General features: G+C 40.8%; 1 protein-coding gene across 9 annotated transcripts in view; it reads right to left on the reverse strand.

The window, feature by feature from the left end:
* MAPKAP1 (MAPK associated protein 1) overlaps positions 1-12934 on the reverse strand; it is a 245531-nt gene extending 232597 nt beyond the window's left edge. For 4 of the 9 annotated variants that reach the window (XM_045470127.1, XM_045470126.1, XM_045470124.1 and 1 more), the window contains exons 1-2: positions 12674-12932; positions 10998-11052 (exon numbers count right to left, since the gene is read on the reverse strand). The gene's annotated coding sequence lies outside the window, so the exon portion shown is untranslated. Of the gene's footprint in view, positions 1-10997; positions 11053-12673 lie in introns of all 9 variants that reach the window. The other 5 variants (XM_045470129.1, XM_045470128.1, XM_045470125.1 and 2 more) reach the window with 4 other exon arrangements.
* Positions 12935-19264: the final 6330 nt, after the last annotated feature.

Raw genomic sequence — 19264 nt, forward strand, 5'->3', positions numbered from 1 at the left:
CTGGTACACAGGTTCACAATATGAACCGGAATGAACATGAAAAATGGAAAATTTTCCATTTATCAAGACAAAGGGCTCATGGAACTCCTAAGCCTAGGGTTGCTTCCAGCCCAGACCTCAGCAACAAAGCATAAAGAGAGCAGAAACAAAAAGGGGGGCAGACCTTATAAACTGCTCGTGGGAATGTAAAATGGTGCAGCTACTTTTGAAAAGGTTGGCAATTCTGCAAAATGTTACCTACCATATGACCCAGCAATCCATTCCAAGGTATACACCCCAAAGAACAGAAAACATACGTTCACACAAAAACCTGCACAGCCATGTTCATAGCAGTATTATTCACAATAGCCAAAGAGTGGGGGAAAAAACACATCTCCATCAACTGATGAATTAATAAGCAAAATGTGGTATTTCCATAGAATGGAATATTATTCAGCAATAAAAAGGAGTGAAGTACTGGTACATGCAACAACACAGATGAACCTTGAAAACATTATGCTAGTAAAAGAACCGAACACAAAAGGCCACATACTGCATGACTCCATTTTTATGAAAGGTTCATTGAAAGTAGATTAATGGTTGCCAGAGGCTGTGGGAGGGAGGAATGAGGAGTGACTACTTGTGGTCACTTGTGGAAACTTGGGGTTTCCTTCTGGGTGATAAAAACGTTCCGGAATTTTATAGCGATAACGGTTATACAACTCTATGCATATGCTAGAAACTATTAAATTGTACACTTTAAAGGGGTGGATTTTATGGCATAAGAATTATATCCCAATTTCAAAAATGGGGGTGGGGGTTGAAACACAGAATAGAATCCATGCTGCTGCTTCCTAGATTTCTTCTATTTCAAGTGATTCCAACACAATGATGCCAACAAACCACTTAACTGAACAGCAGTGGCCACTATAACCATGAAATTCCTAAAAACGATTTGCATTACAAGTTGATTACATCAAAAGATACTAAATTCCTCATGCAAAAATGGGAGTTTCCCAGTCTTTTCCCCAGAAAAAGGAGGAGAACTTTCATATATGTTAGTGAACTCATGTGGAGGTAGCTACTCTGCATTTCTAGCTGAGGGAGATTAAATCCTGGTGCCAGAAATGCCAACAGAATCTTGGACTTTGCTGAAACAAATACTCGGGCACTGGAGCGGCTTCTCCTACCAAAGCACCAGACACTAATCCACACTAGAGCTGGGCGCAAGAAGCCACAGAGTTAACACAATGCCTCGGTCAGCAACCCACTGAGCTACTGGTCTGTGGGGAGTACTTCTCCTCACTTTGAAAAAAACAAAAAGGAGATAAAACAAGAAAGGCAACATGGCACAGCAGAGAACAAAGGCTTTGGAGAGCTCAGGTGTGCTCCAATTCCACCACCCAGTAACCCAGTAACAGAAAACTGGGAAAAATCGCAGTGTCTCTGGACCTTATTAAGACATTATCGCATACCCCACAAAGCTGTTGTCACAGTGCAGGAACCAAAAGTGACACTCAAATATGAGTGTTCTTCCCAATTCACCTGAAAGAAAACTAGCTGGTAGTACTGTACATGTTTTGGCCAATTGGAAAAGAAATCTCATGACCTCTTCCCTTTGATATACTAAAACTCATTCTCACACTTAAAATTATAAAACAAATCCAATGTCCAAATTAGAATCCTTGACTGCTTGGGGCACCTGGGAGGCTCAGTTGGTTAAGCTTCCGACTTTGGCTCGGGTCGTGATCTTGCAGTTCATGGGTTTGAGCCCCGGGTTGGGCTCTGTGCTGACAGCTCAGAGCCTGAAGCCTGCTTCGGACTCTGTGTCTCCATCTCTCTCTGCCCCTGCCCCACTCACTCTCACTCTCTCTTCTCTCTCAAAAATAAATATTTAAAAGAATTTTAAAAACTAATAAAAACTAAAAACCAAAATTCTTGACTCCTTTCTGAGAAACCTACAGCCATTTAATTAAGCCTCTGCATCCTCTTCTCTTTAGATTTCATTCACTTGTATCTTTATAACCTATCCAAGCCACCATCTCTCACCTAACTTGTTTCCTAACTTGTCTTAAGATTCTTCAGTGACTTCCCAAACTCTTTAGTAAACTGAGCCTTGCCCACATCTGCAGTTCCATCTTCTACTTCTGCTTTTAGTTTTTTTATTCTAGCCATACTCAACCTTCAGGTTTTTTCAAGCTTTTGAACATATACTCCTTCTGTCTAGAACGGTTTTCTCTGTCCTTCCACCTCGCTCAGACACCACTGGCTCCTTCATCCTTCAGATCCCAATTCAGACTTCACCTGCCCCAGGAAGGTTTGACCTTATCAAGTCCCGGGTAGGTACTCCTCCATATTCACCTTCACCCTCATTACTAAACACTTCTCCAAGTAGCCTGTACTAGACTGTAAGCCCCATGAGAGCAGAGTCAGTGTCTGCAGTTTGCATCGCTCAATTCCCAGACATATGCCTGGTGCCTCCTATCTATTCAGCAAAGAGACTGAATACATGAATGATTACAATTAAGCAAAAATTTAACTTGACAGGATATTTTTTTCATATACAAATATTTTAAGATATTTTTATAATTTTAAAGAACATTACAGATCAAACAAAGGCAATTCTTCATAACAACTGTGTGGGAAAAGGACTTAAGTGCACATACACTTTCTACAACTCCAACAGCTATCATCCTGATTACATCAAAAGAAGCTAAAGGGGTGCCTGGATGGCTCAGTTGGTTAAGCATCTGACTTCAGCTCAGGTCATGATCTCACGGTTCATGAGTTCGAGTCCCATGTTGGGCTCTGTGTGGACAACTCAGAATCTAGAGCCTGCTTCAGATTCTCTTGCTCTCTCTCTCTCGCTCTCTCTCTGCTCTTACCCCGCTCGCACTGTCTCTCTCTCTCAAAAACAAATAAACATTAAAAAAAAAAAAAAAAAAGAAGCTAAACTACTACCACAGTGGCTAACACCGTGCTCCTTAACTGGAAAGAGCAGAAAAGGTACATATAATGCAAATTACAAACATTATAGTCAAGTCATGCACTGGAGTAAAAAGAAGAAAATCATTTTTTTGCGGATCCCTACCCCACTCCCCAAAAAAAGGTTAGACACACTTGATAGAAATGCCGCTTACTCCAAATAGTTCACCAAGTGAAGGTTGCTATGAAATGCTTCAAATTCCATAAGTACTCAGGACTGCAAAGGCCATGAGAAGAGAATGTTCCAAGCACAGACTAATGGACAGAAGGTACAAATGAAATAAACCCTGATGCATGATGGCTATCTAAAGAAGTCTAAACTGAAGACTGAATATATTTGTTCCAAAGTTATTTACCAAGCTTCAATTTCTGAAACATGTTCAAAATACTTAACATATTTTTTAAGTCTCCAATGTAAATGACAGACATTTGTTATTCAAGATAACTAAATAATTTCCTTCACCTAGTTTAGGATATATTAAATATCTATCACATTTCAGACTTAGTTTTTGTATTTCAGATTTTTTTTTTCATACTAACAGTTTTATATCTTATCATGTATTTGTTGCCTATGCTAATGAGAATACAGGTTCTACCAACTCAGAATATTTATTATCATTTTGGGGATGTAACCACCCTTTTAATTTGGTTCACATTTTAACTCAGCAACTTTAATCCAGTGATCATAGCTTCATTAGCTTATAAACAAACTGTTTCTCAGGTAAACCGAATTGCCCCACATCAGGAACTTAAGCAAATAAATAAGTACAAAAACGGCAGAGATTATAAATTAGGGCAGACAAATCTGTATCTAGCCCCACGCCGGTAAAGAGCATTCTATCAATATAGTGAAATGCTAATCTCCTAATTAACAACCTAATTAGGTAATTATGGCTTTGCAGAGGGATGCCGAAATGAAATATGACAACATGGTCACCTCTTTATATGGCACCTGTGGGCCTTTTCAGCTGTCATTGCATAGAGTGCAATATCAATTTGAACAGATGACAAAGTGCTGTCATTTTTCATTCTGATAATATACAGAATGCTTTGGACAGAAGCAGTTTACAAAAAGAAACATCTTGCCTGGTATTTTCCTAATTTAAATATGCTCAAATACATCGTTAAATTTTCTGCATGTTTTTTATATTGCATATAGGAGAATTACATGTACAACAGCAATGACAACAAAAACCCTAACTGGCCATCTTGCTGATCTGTACGTGCAGAAACTATTGCTATTTCTATTATGGAATATATGGCAATCAGAAAAGTACCAATTCGTCACGACATTCTAATATTCATACTTTTTTAATACTGTTATCAGGAGAATTAAAACCCAAACTTTGACCTTTAATTTTTTCTTAAAAAAAGTGAGAAAGTCACACATACAATTTCCCATACCAATAAAGCACTTCCCAGTACAGAAGCATTTAGTTCACATAAAAGCTCTACATACCAATGTCCAGCTCCCAGATACAGGAGTGTTCTCTCTCTGAAAGACAGCTGTCACAGGGCTACCATTGTCCCACTGGTCACTGAAGAGGTGATAGTAGCACTAGGACACTGGTACCACCAACACAAATGCAACTCTTCTTCCATGATAATAATGTCTTACGCAGGATTTGCGAGGAGGAGAGAAAGGCTAGCCTGGGAATCTCCACATCATTTATGTCAAGATACGTAAAACCATATTCTAAACATAAATCAACTGAGGTCAAAACGTGAAAATACAATGCATTTAGAAGTTCAGATCACCTGCATTAGTGGAAATTTTTGATGGAATGATTTTCCCTGGTTCTACTCAAATTTCTTAGTATCAGGCTGAAACTAAAATGATTTTTCTATTAAAAAAATCAGAATACTTTGGAAAACAGAAAAAAGCATAAAGACCTATAATCTGACCACCTATTTCTTCTTTTCCCTTGCATATATGTTTGACATAATTGAGATCATAATTTGTATAATTTTGGGGCACCTGGGTGACTCAGTCGGTTGAGCGTCCGACTTCGGCTCAGGTCATGATCTCACAGTTGACGAGTTCAAGCCCAGCGTTGGGCTCTGTACTGACAGCTCAGAGCCTGGAGCCTGCTTCCAATTCTGTGTCTCCCTCTCTCTCTGCCTCTCCCCTGCTCATGCTCTGTCTCTATCTCAAAAATAAAGATAAACATTTAAAAAATAAATAAATAAATACTTTGTATAATTTTATAGCCTTTTCCCACCGTATGTTACATGATGAGCATATTACTATGTCACTAAAATTCTTCTAAAACATCTAAGATGACTGCACAATATTTCCACTGATTGGCTTTTCCATAATTTCTCTTTGTTGGCTACTAAAGTAGTTTCTAATTTTTGCTATTTTAAGTACTGCTACAGTGAACATCTTTCAACATAAATATTTTTCTACATTTCTGATTATTTCTTTAATAAAAATTTCTAAAAACAGAATTACAAGTTCAAAAGGCTTGCGTGACTTATTTTTTTAAACTTGGATAAATAATGCCAAAGTTCTCTCCAGAAAATTTTCACCAATTTATATTCCCACTAGCAACATATGAGTAAGCAATCACCACCAATCTCTGCTTTCAATAAGTATTACTATTAGAGGTGTCTTTTTTTTTTTAAGTTTATTTATTTTGAGAGAGAGAGCGAGAGCGAGCTGAGTGGGGAGAGGCAGAGACAGGGAAAGAGAGAATCCCAAGCTGGCTCCATGCTGCCAGTATGGAGCCCGATACGAGCCTGGAAGTCAAGGACAGTGAGATCATGATCTGAGCCAAAATCAAGAGTCAGACGCTCAAGCGATTGTGCCACCAGGATGCCCCAATTATTATTAGAGCTTTATTAAACCTTTAAGTTTCATGTTATAAGATTATACCTGTAACCAAATACTTTCACTGTATAATGAGTAATAACTTTCTGTAAGCATTAAGTTTAAATAAGTAAGAAGGGCTGTGTTGATGACCATCCCAAAATGAGGGCCAGTTCCAACATCCAAATCCAGAATAGCATGTAATAGTGACAAAAGCATTGTATTTAGAGTGAAAAAACAAAGGTTTGCACCCTAGCTTTGTCATTATCAGATCTCTGCCTTCAATCGCTTTACTTCCAAAGCTTCAGTTTCAGCATTAGTAGGACAGAGACAAGGAGAACATGATATCCCTTGTTTTAACAACTTCAATGGGTAGTCATGGGCATACACACATAAAAGGTAATATAAGCAATGGAAATGCTTATCGTTATTCAACAGATCAATTCATTTAATCTAAATAGATCATTTAACCTTCCACCTGGAAAGAGCATACTGAAACCCTTCCCCAACAGTGCACGGTTGGTAGGTGCATTAATTCACAAAGCACAGGTAGAAACGAACAAGATTAATCTCATGATCCAGACAGAAAACGAGTCTCATTTCTTCACAACCACTCCCGAGTCATTTCTTGTTACACTATACTAACACTGGAATGTGTTATACCCCTGAATGTACCCATACCTCTCCAGAAGCACCAGAGAACCAGGTACTTACGTTGTTTCAGTTAACCATCACCACTACCATATGTTGAGACCAGCACTATTATCCTCATTTTGCAGAATGTCCAGGTCACACAGGGAATACCTGGCAGAGCCAGCATTCAAATACAGGGGGGTGGGACTCTAAAGCCCCACCTCACATTGATTCAAGCCTGCACCTCAGTTCTTTGTTAGTCTCCTTTACGTCAGCAAGTGAAGTTCAGATTTAAAATTTAACCATTTTTAAGGGCACCTGGGTACATCAGTTGGTTAAACGTCTGACTTCGGCTCAGGTCACGATCTCACGGTTCGTGGGTTCAAGCCCCGCGTGGGGCTCTGTGCTAAAAGCTCAGAGCCTGAAGCCTGCTTCGGGATCTGTGTGTCTCTCTATCTCGGCCCCTCCTGTGCTCATGCTCTGTCTCTCAAAAACAAATAAATGTTAAAAAAAATTTTTTTAATTTACTGTTTTAAAAAGAAAACCATTCCTTTGAACAATTTTCTACCAATTTCTCTGCTGAAAGAGTACTTACTTATAATATAGTATCTTAAAATGTGTCCATAGGGAAATTAAAAAATGTTATTTTTTTGAAGTTTTACACATTCAGTCCATTTTGTCTGCATCAGTAATAAAAGCATAGGATAGGATACAAATCTAACACTGCATATATTTGGGGTAAATGTGATAGAATATGCAATTTATTTCACAAGCAATTACTATAATCTAATTCCAGTAGTTATTCTAGTACCTCCTTGGCTGTTTCCAGAATTTAAGTTTTGTTAAGTGGTTTCTCCCATTTTTCTCAATTTCAATTACTTAAAACTGTTCTCTTCTTTGGGTCCAAATTTTGTGTTTCCTATATTAAATCTGTTTCCTCTATATATCTACACCACTGCCAACTAGAGATAATAAATTTTGAGTGACTGGTTAGGATTTATTTTCATTTTTATATTCTATGTTATTTCCTTATACAATAGAGTATGAATGAAAACAGTATCTAGAAGACCAATCTTTCTTCTATTTTCACCTTGTAGAAGCTGGGTATTAAAACAAAAATAAATTAAACTCTTGGGCTAGGAACTCCCTGGCCATATTTCTCTCACTATGCTGGGTATCCCTATGCCCCCTTTCAATCTTGTGTATACATAGTCAACAAAACACTGTATGCACTTGGGAAGCACCTGGCCTGTCAAGGTCCATTCCCAGAATTAGTGATGAACAAAGAACGGAGGGAAAAGCTGAGCAGTAGCTCCCTACCTACTGTTAAGGGAAGAGGAAGAGGAACCATATTTTTAGATTTGAACCATTGTCCATGGGGATCTGCCAGTAATCAGTTGTATGACTTTAAGAGTGTCAATTAGAATCAGGAAGCTTGGGATCCTGAAAAGACCTGAACAAGACTTGAGTTGAGGTCCTCATTATCATCCAGATGGAAAAAAGATACAAGGATTTGTAAATGACAAAATCCAAAGGCTGTTAGTGGTATATTATATTCAGAGTTCAAGTCCCTCTCAATCTGGTGCACTTTCTACTAAACTGTAATTTAGTAGGCATCAGTTTCTTCATCTTAAGAGGTTATGATTACCCACCTTGTTCACTTCCCATACTGTAGAAAAGACCAAAAGATACAAGAATCTGGTAGCATCTAACGTGCTAAGAGCACTGGGGTGCCTGGGTGGCTCAGTTGGTTAAGCATCCAACTCTTGATTTTGGCTCAGGTTCTAGGAGATCAAGTTCCATGCTCTTAGCCCAGAGCCTACTTGGGATTTTCCTTCTCCCTCTCTCTGCCCCTCCCCCACTCGCACACGTGCGCGCTCTCTCTCTCTCAAAATAAACAAATAAACAAACTAACTTAAAATGCTAACAGCACAAATCAAAAGTATTACCAAGTCTTATCCTCATCCAAACCCTATCACTCCTGAAAATTAGCCTGATTATATAATGAAAGCATTCAAACTGTCACTTCCCCAAAGATATCAGTATGAGTCAATTACAACACACTTTTAATCTGGCAATTTACCAGTAGACTTCTGATCAATAATCATTACATGTGTTGTACCTCCTACTTTGAACAGTGGGTACCAAAATGTCAGCCGACAGGCAGATCAGAGTTTATAATCAGACAATCTAGTACTTACTGTACATAGCCCACAAATGTGTTTTGGTATATACAATTAGTTTTTAAGTAGCAAATTTTAGAACTAAATACATTAAAATCCAGATTTTCAGCATCTCCTGAATGCTCAGCAAGAATATTATCCCCCCCCCCCAAAAAAAAAAAAGAACATTATCCATTATCCCCCACTGGGATTAAAACAAAAACCTTTAAAAATTAAAAAATAAATAAATAAAAATATTATCTCTCAGAAGATCCAAGGACACCAGATCCGCTTCCTCACATAGCAACAAGCAAGTGGAACGGAGCCGTGACTGCTTCAGACTGGTCACATGCAATTCACCAAGGTCTGTCCTACTCTTTATCGTGGGCACTTGAGCTGGAGATCCCCGAGGTATATGCTCAAAAGAGAACTAATATTTGTTTACTCTTTTTTGGCCAACATTTTTCTGGTGTTATCATTCACTAGCTATGCGATTCGGGCAATATATTTAACCATTAAGCCTCAGGTTGCTCATGTGTTCAGTGGGGGTAACACCACCTATGTCACAGAACCACAAAGATTGAAGGAAATAAGGGATACAAAAACATTCAACGAGTGGCCCCTGGGTGGCTCTGTCAGTTGAGCATCAGACTCTTGATTTCAGCTTAGGTCATGAGCTCACAGCTCATGAGTTCAAGCCCTGCGTCAGGCTCTGCGCTGACAGCACAGGGCCTCCTTGAAATTCTCTCTTTCCCTCTGCCCCTCCTCTGCTCACACATGCACACTCTCTCTCTTTCTCAAAATAAATGAAACATTAAAAAAAATTAATGATGACTAAAATGTAAGTGTTCAATTATTAAGTTTAGCCCAAACTGAAATATGCTAACTTTTGAGTCAAAACTTCTAAAAAAAACCTCAAATTCACAGAAAACACAAGGTCAGAGCTCCTCCCATGGGGGAAAAATGCAACGTGACAGAATTCCTAGTGATATATTAATTTGGTATCTATGGCTATGTCCTTAAAAATAAGGCCTATACATACAAATAACAGATTTCCAACAAATTCTCTTATCCTGATATAAATATATATGTTATATATTATAAATACATATAATATTATATATATTATAACAAATATATATATAAATCCACTGAACTGCAAGTTTCTAAAGTCTTCAGTCATGAGTCAACAAACAAAACAAGCCCCCCCCCCCCCCCCCCACACACACACACACACAAAGAAATATATTTAACGTGACGGATGAGACCATGAGCTTCAGCAGCGGCCACATTCATTCTTCATTATCCCTGCTGCCTCACATAATGAAGGCACACTGAAGCTACGGCTCAAGGGCTAGCATCTCTCTGAAGTCTCTTCAGAGGGTCCCCGTCCACATCACAAAGAAGAGCGAAGATACCAAAGTCTAGCAGATAATCCCCTCTACTCACAGCTCCAAAACATGCATAAACTCAAGGAATTTCTTTAACTTCTCTGCGCTCTAGTTTCCTCACCTGTAAGATCAGGATGCTAATGACACACTTTTGTAAAGGAAAGAGTTAATGCACTTAACACAATGCTAGCACAAAGTGCTCGTTAGCCACCATCATCAGTGTTCCCTCCTTTGTACGTTACAGGACCCTGAGCGTCAGGTATCATAGGAGCTATAGTACTTTACTATAGTTCACTGGCACATACTTCCGTCTCCCCCACTGGAATGTCAACCATCTCAGACTGGGCACCTGGTTTTATTTCTCTTTGCCTCCCCAGGGTCTTACAATTTCCCTCTCACTGCTGAATGAATCATAAGATTCTCAAAGCATTTAACTGCAAAACTTCTGAGCAGAAACTGGACATTAGCTCTCTTAACTGATACTGAAGCCCTCACTAATTCTGACCCCCTCCTGACCCCCCAATTTACCTCCCCACTAAAAGAAGCAATGGCTTTCTTTATTTAGTCTGGTCTACTCACCACTCTAAAACCATCACATGCATTTCATCTTTGCATCGCACAGCTATCATTTCAGGGGCCCTCATATCAGGCAGGCCCTTTATCCACATTAGCTCATTAAACATTCTCCCTATCCCAACCCATACTGGAGGAAAATAATGATTAGAATTAAGAAACTTGCCAAAGGTGAAGGAGTAAGAGGAGGGACAAGGAACTGAATCCAGAGTCCAGATTATTCTCTATAGAAGGTATTCCATGCTCATATTCAAAGTTGAACCGACCCACCTATCACCTTCTTGCCTTGGAAGATCAGTCTTCTCTACATTTAAAGGACTCGCTGTACCATTCATTTTGACATTCATATTTTTTTCTCTTGTACTTTTTTCAATATGTACTTGCATATAGAGTGTTACATTATGCGAAAGAAGGCAAAACACATAATGAAAAAAAAGCACAGATGTAGGACATCAGACAGACCTGGGTTTGAATCTTGTCTCTGTTTCGTACCAGATGTGTACTGAGTCTTCCTAATCTGTAAATTGAGGTTAAAATCATTAAATAAGAGAAACCGATATGTAGTTTCAGTACACAGTAAATAAAACTTAGTTAACCCTACATTATGAAGCACTACCTGACCACAGCACACTCCTCAAAAGCTAATGACCTACCCCCTTTCTGTGATATCACAGTATCACAGAATGAACCTTCACACAGTGCACTTATCACTCTATCTTGGAATTATTTCCTTATCTCTCTCTCACTAAATTGAGCTCCTTGCAGGCAAGGACTGAGTCTTATTTATCTATAAGCTGTCTAGCACAGTACCTGGCATACACACACACACACAAACACACACACTCAGTATATGTTTGCTAAATGAAATTACTGCAGATATAATGAATGTTTATAGGATTCCAGAAAAAGAAATTTTTTTCAACTGGGGTTGTCTCCACTTGGTTGAGGGAGACCAATTTCAGCTGGGCCCAGGGTAACATCTCAATAGGTGGGGACAGAAAAGGAGAAACCTAGGCAGAAAGAATGTCCTACAAAAAACAAACAAACAAACAGACAAAAAACAATGGACACAGAGAAAAACAAAGGCGATTTGAGGTCGTGCTTATCTAAAGTAAAGGATCAAGGTAGGGAATTACGGGAAGGAGACTTTTTCAAGTGTAGCTGGAGCCAGATCAAGAGGTATAGAGGAATGTGAGTACACTATGGCACACAGCAGTTGAAAGCAGACCGGAGCACAAAGCTAAATGACAATGGGGCCACCAGCATGCCTCACAGGCCCTAGCAAACCTGCAAGTGTGTAAACTAAAAAAGATGAACACAATTATCAATGCTTCATCAAGAACTCTTTCAGCATTTATTAAGCACCTTATGTGGACTCAAAGGATGAGGAATATAACATGGTGCCAACTTTTCCTGTTCCACTAAGTTTTTAAATTAGTAATCCACCCCTTTTGCTTGTGAAAAATAGAATGAGAATGATCACTTTGTTTTAACCGACGTGATTTGTAACATGATTCTTTGCACCGTGCTAAGTACTGTGTGACAGGCTTCAAAAATTATTTGCATTCATTAGGAATAAAATCTTAACCAATTTCTGAGTCAACGTTTGGGTCTCTGGTTAAAGTAATACTCTTGTTTAAACTACATTTTTTTTTTTCTTAGCCTTAACCAGATCTAGAAGACTCTGCCACTAAGTCCCAGCAGGATTCCAGCTAGAAAATAAAGTTTTGTGGGCTGCTTACCCCTTTAGGAAACTGGGGAGAAGGGGCGCTAGGAATCAGGGACCACACAGACAATGCTTTAAAAAGTTAATTTTCGTGTTATGAAGATTAGGATGCCTAGATGTTGCCAAGTGGTGGGGCCAGAAACTGCCCGAGCCAACCCATCCCCCTCCCAACTCCAGCCAGTCCACAGGCTTCTCCTCCCCCAATCACACACCCAGCTGTCAGGCTCACGGCAGCCTCCGGTTATGGAAAGGACCAGGAAACGAATGCTGACTGTGGAAGACTGATCAAGGGCCAGGCGGACTACCCTTCGGGGCAGCACCCGGAACCTAGGAGTGAGGAGGACCGCCAGGCTCCACGGGTGGGCTGACTGGAGAGTGAGCGACGGAGCTAGTGGCCTGGGGCAACCTTTACCTGAAGCAGCTGCCACTCTACGGGCCGGGTGGGCCCCGGGACACGGTCCTGAGGGAAGAGCCCGGCTTCCCCGCGCCTCCCGGCCCCTGCCCAGGGCTCCTCACTCTCGGACTCCTTGGGGACTGACGCTCTTCCCGGCCGGCTCAATTGCCGCTTTCCCAGCTCGCCCTCATGCCCCCAGCGCTCGCCGCCGCCGGCCGGCCGAGCAGCAGCCCTGTTGCCCCCGAGCCGCGCCACGACCCGGAACTGCACCCCGCGTACCGGAAGTCCCCGACCGGGGTGGGGGCGGGGGGGAAGCAGCTGGCTGGGGATGCAGTGCGCAAGCCCCAGAGCAAGGAGTTAAGCCCTCCCGGGGGGCGGGGCCGAACGAAAGGACGTACGCATGCGCTGCACTTCGCGGTCTGGCTAAGGCCTGAGTCAGAGATCAGCTGGGAATGTAGCGCAGGCACCCGTCTGTGGATTTTCGTCGGATAGAAATCAACATTAGCATTCTCTTTCAAAAGTCCTCCATTCACCCAGAAATGAGTGATGAGGCAGTTTGCGTCTGGGTCACAAAGGCTTAGGACTTGGGTTCAGATGCCAAGTGTAACTAGTGTATTCTTGGAAAAGACACCTCTCAGACTCAGTTCTCTCATCCATACAATAGATCCAACTTTAGAGTCTTCCTGTGAGAATCGAATGGGATGAAGCTTTTAAAGCACCGAGCCCAGTGCCTGACACAGAAATACCTAGTAAACATTAGTCATTACCTTTATTATCTGCAAAATGGAAAGAATTCTCTTCCTCAAGAACTGCAGGTCTCAACTATACTTCCACAAAAATAAATGAAAAAAAAAATCTTTTTTAAGAACTGAAGGGAAGTTTCCACGAGGTAAGAGGGCTGGCACGGAACAAGAGCTCACCGTTGGAAGTCTCTCCCGACAGAATCAACGGGGGAAGCCACGGTGAAGGGAAAGAAGGACCCAAGTGGTGCAGTGATACGTTCTCTCTCCTGAGAAAGAGTCCAGAACGCCTCTCAAAAATGAGGCTTAGCAAAAGAAAAAGAAAAAAAAAAAAAAAATCAAGGCTGAATTTCAGCCCTGGGGCATCATTACACAAGATTAAAGTCACTAACGAATACACCATGGATCCTCCCCCATCTATTCAAATATGTGATTGATCTGGCTTATACAGAGAAAAAAAAAACAAAAAAAGCACCTTAAGACCCAAACGTGTTCCTGCACACACACCACCACAGTTCCGTTGGGGACCAGTTGGAGGCACTCTGCTAAGCAACGTGTGTGAACAAGGTTTGAAAATCCGAGGTCACCAGGTCCCCTCCTAAATATTAATCTTCATTTTCACGTTCCTTTTGAGCTCTGGCCTGAAGCACAGCTGCTGTTTGTCCCTCAGACACATAAAACTCAACCTATCTAAAACTGAAATCAACTGGACCCCCTAAGGTTTTACAGGTTCAAGTTTGTGACTTCATTCTCCAAACACCCCCTCTAAATTTCCTTATCTGTAAAATGGAATGACAAAAGTCCTGACTAACTTCATTGGGTTGTCATGAGGATTAATGAATTAATGCATAAACTCACACAGAATAGAGCCTGGCACATAGCTAGTCAGTAAACAGATACTTACTGAGTGCCTATGTATTAAGTTTATCCCAGGCACCGGAGATTCAATGGTGAAAAAAACAGACGAGGGGGGCGCCTGGGTGGCGCAGTCGGTTAAGCGTCCGACTTCAGCCAGGTCACGATCTCGCGGTCCGTGAGTTCGAGCCCCGCGTCGGGCTCTGGGCTGATGGCTCAGAGCCTGGAGCCTGTTTCCGATTCTGTGTCTCCCTCTCTCTCTGCCCCTCCCCCGTTCATGCTCTGTCTCTCTCTGTCCCAAAAATAAATAAACGTTGAAAAAAAAAAAATTAAAAAAAAAAAAAAAACAGACGAGGATTCCACCCTCATGAAACTTACAGTCAAGTTTGATTGAATTTGAAAGAGTAGGCAAATTGGAAGGCAGGGAAGTATAAGATTTCAAGGACAATGTTGGGGACCCCCCCTGAGAATGGAGTCTCTGAATTTATTGGTAATACTAATATAATGGTTTGTGTGATTGTTCTAAAACTGTTAGTTTCAAAAGTCAAGATACAGGCACACAAAGAGTAAGCAATTGGGTTAATCTAAGGAAGTTTTGCCAAACAGGTGTGTGTGGGGGGGTCAATAATTTAAGACTTTAGCTTTTTAAGAGTGCTTTAAAAAGGGGCACCTGGCTGGCTCAATAGGTCAGCATTCAACTCTTGATCTCAGGGTTGAGGGTTTGAGCCCCAAGTTAGGTGTAGAGATTATTTAAAAATAAAATTTTTAGGGGCACCTGGGTGGCTCAGTCAGTTAAGCATCCAATTCTTGATTTTGGCTCACGTCATGATTTCGCTGTTCGTGAGATGGAGCCCCATGTGGAGCTCTGTGTTGACATCACAGAGCCTGCTTGGGATTCTCTTTCTCCCTCTCTTTCTACTGCTCCCCGCCCCCTTCTCAAAATAAATAAACTTAAAAAAAAAGAAAAAGAAAAAAGTAAATTTTTTTTGAAAATTTTAAACATTTATTAATTTTTGAGAGATGGAGAGAGACAGAGCATGAGTGGGGGAGGGGCAGAGAGAGAGGGAGCGGCAGAATCTGAATCAGGCTCTAGGCTCTGAGCTTTCAGCCCAGAGCCCAACATGGGGCTCGAACCCACAGACTGCAAGATCAGGACCTGAGCTGAAGTTGGACGCTCAACCAGCGGAGTCACCCAGGTACCCCCAAAAGTAAATTATTTTTAAAAAATGGTGTGCCTGGGTGGCTCAGTCGGTTAAGCAGCCAACTCAATCTCAGCTCAGGTTTTGATCTCAGTGTCATGAGTTCAAGCCCCGCATTGGGCTCCGTGCTGCACGCCCCCTCCCCCGCCCCCCGCAAAAGTGCTTAAAACAAAGGGCCACAGAATGGATGCTGGATAGGTAAATAGGAGAATTCCAGAAAGGCTCATGTCACTGGCCTGCAGGCTAGAACATATGCAATGGAGGTCACTAATGGACTAAGGCACAAAAATGGAGGTTATCCTCAGAGATGTCTATCTTCATAACCTCAGATGAAGGGCCATGTGAGAGTGAGGTCCTGGCTGAAGTAGAATGGAAGAAAAAGTTATTGAAAGTGAGACAAAGAACTGAGATGCCATGTGGACCCCAGGATAATGAATAGACATAGGGTGAAAAGGAAACTGACTGGAATGGCGTCAGGAAGGTTGGTAGATCAAGAGGAAAGAGGACAGACCAACCATATGGCTTAGCCTCTAAGAAGTGGGAGTAGGAGTGGCATTACAAAGGAAAGCATACATTGACCTCTCTCCTGGCCCAGGAGTACATGGGGGTAGGACCATGACAGCTGACAAACAGAAAAGTTATATTTTTACAACACATTGGTGGTGCTGGACCAGGGGCCCGCTGGGAGACTCCAGTAGACAGGAGGGCAGAGGAACCAGTACTTCAGCACACCCATGACAATCAGGTTTCATAGACTTCAGTTCCAACTGGAAAGGAGGCCATGGTAGAGTTCCTTTTCTTCCAGTCCCCAGGACCGGAACACGGGAAATGGACAGAGGTTCAAAGACACCCTTTGGCTATGTGGGCTTCAATAAGTTATTTGTCTTCTCTACATCTCAGTTCCTTCATCTAGGTTGTTGTGAGGATTCAATGAGGTGATGTGTGGACACTGCTTAGAACATTGTCTGGCATACAGAAAGTGTTCTGTAAATGCCAGCTCTGATGGCATGGCACACAAAGATGGGCAGCAAGCATCAGGTCCCTTATGCATTTGCTTCCTTATTTCCTGCTCAAACCTCAGTTGCCCTATCCCCTTCCACTCAGTAAACTCCCCTTCTTCCTCCTCCTTCTCCTTCCCTCCTCCTTCCCCCATTTTCCTTCACCTCCTCCTTCTTCTTCGTGGCTTAAAGCAACAACCATTTATTATTTCTTATAATTTTGTGGGTTGGTGGGCAGTTCTTCTGCCAGTCTTGCCTTTCGGTCAATGGCAGCCAGAATGGTTGGAAGGTCTAAGACGGCTGCAGATATTCCTCAGGGCACCTTGTGTCCTCTCTAGTGGCTATCTTAGTTTCTAGACAACATGTGGCAATATTATAAAAGGATAAACTCCAATGTGCTTTTAAAACACACACACACACACACACACACACACACACACACACACACAATTAGAACTATTTCTAAGTATAGTCTCTTCATTCGTGAAGACCCAAGTCACATACTGCTTCCTCCAGGAAGCTTTCCCAGATAACTTCTCCCTATTAGGCCACACAAAGAGCCTCATTCTCTGTGTTCAACATTTATCACATTTTCTGTTCTTTCAGTATACATCTATCCCCTTGACAGTCCATAAGGAAAGGAATGTTTGTTATTTCTTTTTCTACACTAAAATCTTAAAACACTATAAACAGTTGATAAAATGCATATTAAATGAAAAGATGCTCAAAACACACACATGAATTGAAACAATTGAAAATCTTATTCTGTATAAGCAGAATTTGCACATGGAAAATACCACTTTGCCAAGCCTATGACAACAAGCTAAGAGTAAACATAATCGGATGAAAGTAATGCTGTTTCAAGCCCTGCCAGAGCTGTGGGAAAACAGAAGCACCTTCTAGTTTCTCTGCAAATGTGTGTTCTTAATATTTTATATATGTGAATATGTTTCCCTGCTATTTCCCCAATTTTGGTTTCCTCTCCTTTTGAAATATATTTTTTCCTCCCATAGGGAAAACATAGGCATTTATACTCTTATGGTACAAAGCAATTTCAGGACAACAGTAAATTAGGTGTCAAAAATCCATTCAAACTCTTTTAAGGAAGCTCCCAAGAAGTGTACAATTTCAGAGCAATATAGTGTTTTTTTCATATTAAAATGACATAAATGTGAAGAATTTTTTAAAGCAAAGGTATAGTTTACAATAAGTTGCGTTTGGTGGGTGGAAGGGAAGCACCACATTAACCAACCAGAAAATCTTAAGACAACGCTTTGGAGATGTTACTTAGGTACAGATCAGTTCTGGGGGTCAGCAGAGATTCACTGAGCTTTGTTCTGTTGTTTTGGGACTGAATATTATTTCTGGTGACTATCCCTTTTTGGATACTCAGGGTGAAAATGAAACATCTGGCTGGAATTCTATAGCATCTCTCTAGCTACACTTAATATATAATTGTAGTCCTTTCCCCAAGTCCAGGCCCTGTAACCAGCTGCTAATAGTATCTTTTCTGGCTCTAAAGGTTAGCTAGTACTGTGAGTGCCAACTCCTAAATTAATTGATGTTAACAGGACTTAAGGATGTAAAAAACAGACTCGTATGTTTTGTCGAATGCAACTTCTAAGAATGCATAATTAACAGTGTCTCCATTAATATACAGTATGTTCAACAGTGAGACACCACTATCATAAATAAAGGTAGACATGGATAAATTTATAATTAAAAATGCATTAGAAATTACAAGCATAATTTATTTACTAATGTGCACTGGAATAAATTTTATGTGTAATATTTTAAAACAGGGCATTAATAAATAACAGTGAACATAAAATGTTTTTGCAGCTAAAAATATTTCAATAAATATTAGTAAGTTAAATGTGCTGCAGAGTTATAATTGCTATGAAGTAAAGTTTATAGAACACGATCGCAATATAGAGGACTGGTTCTGGGACGTATTCAAAATATCAGAAACAAATGTAGGTGTCTTCCTTTGAAGCTGACAAGTAGGTTATTCAAAGTAGTGCCAGCAAATGTTTCAAAAATAAAAGCTTAGAACATCCAAATAGTGAATAATTGCTCATTGCTTGAGAAAACCAAGATCCTTCTTCTCAAGCGTATTACAGATTAGTGCATTCAAACCTTACCCATCTGTTTGGTGCACGCTCATTTGGAGCAAGTTCTCCCACCTGAGAATTCCTATAGGTCTCTTTTGAAGCTTTCACTTAACAGTTGACCTTAGCTCACACTGTGGTTTTGCTCTGTCAAGGGCAAACAATTCCTAGGTGGCAGGCACTGTTCTAAGTGCTCACATATTTTATTGTCTCCATGCTCTTAACCACTTCACTCTGCTGACTCTATTATTTCATTTCATTTTATTTTATTTTATTTTATTTTATTTTATTTTATTTTATTTTTAAATGTTTATTTATTTATTTTGAGAGAGAGAGAGCAAGAACAAGCACATGCACTGGAGAAGGGCAGAGAGACAGGGAGAGAAAGCATCCCAAGCAGGCCCCACACTGTCGGCACAGAGCCTGATGTGGGGCTGGAACTCACAAACCATGAGATCATGACTTCAGTGGAAATCAAGAGTCGGATGCTTACCTGACTGAGCCACCCAGGCACCCCCTGACTCTATTATTTTAATCTTATATTTATTTCACTTTCTGAGTGTTCACATGTGTTTTCAATGAGACTGTAAGTCTCACAATACATAGCAGTCTTTGATGTCTCTCAAAAGACAGCTTGTGCTCATGTGTAGAGCGGTGGTGGTGTTTGTTTTTTTTTCCCAGATAGGGCCAGCGTTGATTGATAGAA

The sequence above is a fragment of the Leopardus geoffroyi genome, chromosome D4 (assembly GCF_018350155.1).
Source record: "Leopardus geoffroyi isolate Oge1 chromosome D4, O.geoffroyi_Oge1_pat1.0, whole genome shotgun sequence".
NCBI classification, from domain to species: domain Eukaryota; kingdom Metazoa; phylum Chordata; class Mammalia; order Carnivora; family Felidae; genus Leopardus; species Leopardus geoffroyi.